The sequence below is a fragment of the Pan troglodytes genome, chromosome 20, assembly GCF_028858775.2.
Source record: "Pan troglodytes isolate AG18354 chromosome 20, NHGRI_mPanTro3-v2.0_pri, whole genome shotgun sequence".
NCBI classification, from domain to species: Eukaryota; Metazoa; Chordata; class Mammalia; order Primates; family Hominidae; genus Pan; species Pan troglodytes.
The window spans coordinates 56,239,217-56,245,240 of NC_072418.2; the positions used below are offsets into that span (position 1 = coordinate 56,239,217).

Here is a 6,024-nt window from a genome sequence, read left to right on the forward strand (position 1 = left end):
AGAATCCATAATGAAGAGAGACCTTACAAGTGTGATAAATGCAGAAAATTTTTCAGACATCCTTCATACCTTTGCAGTTCATGGGTGAAGTCGTATTAGAAACCTTACAAATGTGAAGAATGTGATGAAGCTTTCAGATTCAAATCAAACCTTGATAGTCATAGAATTCATACTAGAGAGAAACCTTAGCAGTGTAATGAACGTGGCAAGGTTTTAAATCAAAAAGCAAAGCTTGCACATCATCATAGAATTCATACTGGAGATAAACGTTACAAATGTGAAGCATGTGACAAAGTTTACAGTCGCAAATCAAGCCTCGAAAGACAGGAGAATTCATACTGGAGAGAAAGCTTACATATGTGAAGAACGTCACCAAGTTTTCAGTCGCACTCAAACCTTGAAAGACACAGGAGAATTCATACTGGAGAGATAGCATAAAAATGTAAGAGTTTGTGACAAGGCTTTCAGGCATAATTCGCACCTGGGACAACATCCTAGAATTCACATTGGAGAGAAAGCTTACCAGTGTAATGAGTGTGACAGGTCTTTAGTGGGCAGTCAACACTTGTTTACCATCAGGCAATCCATGGTGTAGGGAAACTTTACTTATGTAATGATTGTCACGAAGTCTTCAGTTACACTACAACCATTGCGAATCTTTGGAGAATCCATAATGAAAAGAGATCATACTAGTTTAATAAATTTGGCAAATTTTTCAGACATTGTTCATAACTTGCAGTTCATCGGCGAACTCGTACTGGAGAGAAACCTTACAAATGTCATGATTGTGACAAGGTCTCAGTCAAGCTTCATTCTATGCAAAACATAGGAGAATTCATACAGGAGAGAAACCTCACAAGTGTGATGATTGCGGCAAAGCCTTTAATTCACATTCACACCTCACTAGACATCAGAGAATGCATACTGGACAGAAATCTTATAAATGTCATCAGTGTGCCAAAGTCTTCAGTCTGAGCTCACTGCTTGCAGGATATCAGAAAATTCATTTTGGAGATAGTTGTTCCAAATACAATGTGTATAGCAAACCATCAAGCATTAATTGACACTAGAGTCAGTTCAGCATTGACTTGAGTTTGACTTGACTTAACATTGAGTTGAAGCCTTAATTGACATTAAAGTGTTTATGTTAAGAGGACTGGGCCGGGCACAGTGGCTCACACCTGTAATCTGAGCACTTTGGGAGGCCAGCACGGGTAGATCACTGGAGTTCAGGAGTTTGAGGTCAGCCTGGCCAACAGACGTGAGCCATTTTCCCAGCCTGTTTTTTGTTTCTTTAACAAAAACTGATAGGGATTTTTTTTTTTTTTGAGATGGAGTTTCACTCTTGTTGCCCAGGCTGGACTGCAATGGAGCGATCCCAGCTCACTACAACCTCCGCCTCCCAGGTTCAAGCAATTCTCCTGCCTCAGCCTCCAGAGTAGCTAGGATTACAGGCATGAGCCACCACGCCCAGCTAATTTTGTATTTTTAGTAGAGATGGGGTTTCTCCATGTTGGTTAGGCTGGTCTTGAACTCCCAGCCTCAGATGATCCACCCACCTCGGCCTCCCAAAGTGCTAGGATTACAGGCGTGAGCGACTGCGCCCAGCCCCAGTGATAAGGATTTTTATGGGTACCGTGTTGAATCTAAATCACATTGGGTTATATAATCACTTAACAATATTAACTTTTCCAAACCATCAGTATGGGTTGTAGCTCTATGTTTCTAATCATTTTGATCAATGTTTGTAGATTTCAAGGTAAAAACTTCTGACCTTTTTACGTTTATTTCTAAGTATTTCTTACTTTAAGTTCTCCAGCCAATGGAAGTGTTTTAAAATTTTCTTTTAAAGTTGTTTATTGTTAAAAGCATGGAAATTCAACTAATTTTTGGTGCTGATACTGTATTGTGCAAATCCACTGAATATGTTCCTTAGTTCCAGTAGTATTTTGGTTGACTCTTTGTGATTTTCTACACAGAAGATCATGTTGTCTACAAACAAATATAATTTTACTTCTTTCTTTCTGATTTCAATGAGTTTGATTTCTTCTGCTATTTAATTGCTCTAGCTAGGGCAGGCAGTATTGATTGAATAGAAGGGGTGAGAGCACTCTTGCATCATGTGAGATCCTCCAGGAAAGGCATTCCATTTTCCCTACTTGATTATTCACTCATTGGTCATTTCATGGATGGTCTTTCTACTGTTTAGGTAAATTTCCTTTCTATCTATTTTGTTTAGGATTTCTATGATGACTGGATTTTGAATTTTGTGAAATGCTTTTTCTCCCTCTATTAAGATGATGTGGTTTTCATCTTTCATTCTGTTCAAGTGGCATATCACATTGATTTGCTTGAATATGTTGAACCATCCTTGCATCCCAGAAATAAGTGGCACTTGAGTATCTACAATCCTTTTTACATCCTCTTGAATACAGTTTTCTAGTACAAGGGATCTTGATGAAGTTCATGGAAAAATACATATTATGAGAAAATTGTGCATGAATTTCATAGTTTTTGCACCAAATTAAACTGGTACAAGTCTGTTATAACATGTCTGAACAGGCTGTAGTCGAAGGTACTCAGAAGGATAAGACATAAGTTTGAAAAGAGACTCTATCAAAGTAAAATAAATTCTGCTAAAATTGAAACAAAAAGAAACATCAGATTTATGATGAGATCAGATGCAGTGTCACCACACCCTGCTAATTTTTGTATTTTTAGTAGAGATGGGGTTTCACCATATTGGCCAGGCTGGTCTTGAACTCCTGACCTCGTGATCCACCCGCCTCAGCCTCCCAAAGTGCTGGGATTACAGGCATGAGCCACTGCACCTGGCCCACGTCAGTTTTACAAAAAAAAAATTAACCTTGTTTGTGTTGCAATGAAGAGGACTGACAGGTAACAGCAGAAATAGTAGTCAGGAGTTTGAGAACAGGCTGGTTAACATGGTGAAACCCCGTCTGTACTAAAAATACAAAAATTAACTGGGTATGATGGCAGATGGCAGTAATCCCAGTTTACTGGGAAGGCTGAAGCCGGAGAATCACTTGAACCTCAGAGGCAGAGGTTGCAGTGAGCCGAGATGGCGCCATTGCACTCCAGCCTGCGCAACAAGAGCGAAACTTTGTCTCAAAAAGAAAAAAAAAAAGATGTCAAGCCTCTTCTCTTCCTCTCTCCCCTTGTGGTGTGTACTTGACTCTGCCTCTCACCAGATCTATAAGGCTCAGGATTAAGCGATTCCTGGCCAAGAAACAAAAGCAAAATCGTTCCATTCCCCAGTGGATTCAGATGAAAACTGGTAATAAAATCAGGTACAACTTTAAAAGGAGACATTGGAGAAGAATGAAGCTGGGTCTATAAGGAATTGCACGTGAGATGGCACACATATTTATGCTGTCTGAGCATCATAATCACGTTACCATATCAAGCTGAAAATGTCACCACTATCTGGAGAGTTGGACATGTTTTATTGGGAATATATTTTTTCTCTCTGAATCTGTTATGAACATGTTGGTTGTCTGGGTTCAGTAATAAATATGTGAGGCTTTTCATTTAAAAAAAAGTCAAATGATGTAATTGCATAGAGTACCTTAGTTTCTGTATTGCTTTTTAGGTTTTTTTTTTTTTTTTAACTCCACTGGGTCAGTGGATCACACCTGTGATCCTTTCACTTTGGGAGGCTGAGGTGAGAGGATTGGCTGAGACCAGGAGTCTCCTGGGAATCTTCTCGTCTCCTGTAACCCAGTTCACGACAGACCCTTGGACTTTACTATATTGGAAAAATCTACATAAAACAATGTCAGTGTGTCAAAGCATTATGTCTGCCACAAGCTTGTGAAAGGAAAATAAAAATTACTAAGCCAAAGAGAAAAGTCAAGCTGGGAACTGCAGCAGACAAACCTGCCTTCCATTTTATTCTTAAACAAGATAGCTAGAAAGACAAAAAAAAAAAAAAAAAAAAAAAAAGGCTACATAGAGGCCGGGCACGGTGGCTCATGCCGCTAATCCCACCACGTTGGGAGGCTGAGGCGGGCGGATCACCTGAGGTTGGGACTTTGAGACCAGCCTGACTAACATGGAGATATCCCGTCTCTACTAAAAACACAAAACTTGGCAAGGCACGGTGGCACATGCCTGTCATCCCAGCTACTCGGGAGGCTGAGGCAGGAGAATCGCTTGAACCCGGGAGGCGGAAGTTGCAGTGAGCCGAGATCGCGCTACTGCACTCCAACCTGGGCGACAGAGTGAGACTCCATCTCAAAAAAAAAAAAAAAAAGAAACTTGCAGCAAATATCATATGATATAAAAATCCTTTGCCACAGGGGAGAATCAGGTATGATAAGTTGCTACATGGAGAGCAATATGTGAGTTTCTACTCTGTCTTCAGGTGCCTTCCCAGAGATGCCCCCACATTTTCCTACAGCAGTGGGGATATAGGATGGACTGACCCTCCCCACCACACACACACACACACACACACACACACACACACACACACCACCCCCACCCCCGGGGAAAAGCCCATATAAAGCAGTTCCCATTTCCCTCCACAAACTGTGGGCTCCCAGTGAAAACTACCTTATAGACTTTCTTGCAAATCCCATTCTTTTCTGGCCTTCTACGGGATGACAGGGGCCTAGAGAAGGCAGTACTGGGTGGAGTTACCTGGGTGCGCATTTGTCGGGATGTGGCATTTTATGGCTATTCTAAGGTCTGTTATCAGTTGTCTGTCTTGGGGAGAATGTGCAGTCGCCATGGTCCAATAATCCTCTATCCAAGGACCACACAGGTCACCACAGGTGCTCAATCAGTGTGATCCACATGGTGTGATGTGTGCTCTGGCAGGGCACAGATGGACACACTCAGCTCTGTCAATGTGTAAACAGGGAGTGCTGCAATGACATGGTTTATTCACAGTCACCATGGAATCTGATGTGGCATTTTAAAAAATGCGTAGATCTATTGCAACTGGTATGAAAACATCACTGATTGGCCACGCACAGTGGCTCACACCTGTAATCCCAGCACTTTGGGAGGTTGAGGCAGGCAGATCACCTGAGGTCGGGAGTTTGAGACCAGCCTGACCAACATGGTGAAACTCGTCTCTACTAAAAGTACAATTAGCCTGGCATGGTGGCACATGCCTGTAATCCCAGCTTCTCCAGAGGCTGAGGCAGGAGAATCACTTGAAGCCAGTTGGCAGAAGTTGGGGTAAGCGGAAATCACGCCATTGCACTCCAGCCTGGGCAACAAGAGTGAAACTCCATCTCGAAAAAAAAAAAGAAAAGAAAAAGAAAAAGAAAACATCACTGATTGGTGAAAGCTATTGAATTAGACAGAAATGTAACTCTGCAAATATATATTTAAATATTTAATAGTGAACAGAATATCTGAATGGTGTGTATATACATATATATGTTGTATGTGATTTCAGATGCAATTTTAGATATTCTATGAAATTGTGTAGGCAGAAGGATACACCTCAAACTGGTGAAAATTATGTCTAGATATAAATGACTACTTTTTATTTTAGTGTTTAAATATTTTATTACGTTTGTTGAGGTGTGTATTAATTTTCTATTATGAATTACCACAGTATAGCCAGCAGTTTACTACAGCACTCATTTATTTTCTCACAGTTCACAGATGAAAAGTGTGTCAGGTTTTTCTGGGTACTCTGTCTAGTCTCACCAGGCCAAAATCAAGGTCAAAGCCATGGGATCGACTCTTGAGACTGTGGGGGCAGAATTCTCTTCTAAGCTCATTCAGATTGTTGTCAGAATTCATTTCTTTCTCTTGGTTCCCATATTTTCAAAATACAGCATGTGAAATCACTCTCGTGCTCCTGAGTCCTGACTTCCTCCACTATTGCATCTCTCTGACATATATTTCTGCTTCAAGGACACATAGGACCCACCCAGATAATCCAGGATAACTTTCTTTTGTTTTGTTTTTTTTTGTTTTTTGCTTTTTGTTTTTGAGACTGAGTCTGGCTCTGTCAACCAGGCTGCAGTGCAGTGGTGC

At 41.0% G+C, this 6,024-nt stretch overlaps 1 pseudogene; it reads left to right on the forward strand.

The window, feature by feature from the left end:
* The first annotated feature begins 10 nt into the window (after positions 1–10).
* LOC134809022 (putative zinc finger protein 137) lies at positions 11–1,211 on the forward strand (annotated as a pseudogene).
* Positions 1,212–6,024: the final 4,813 nt, after the last annotated feature.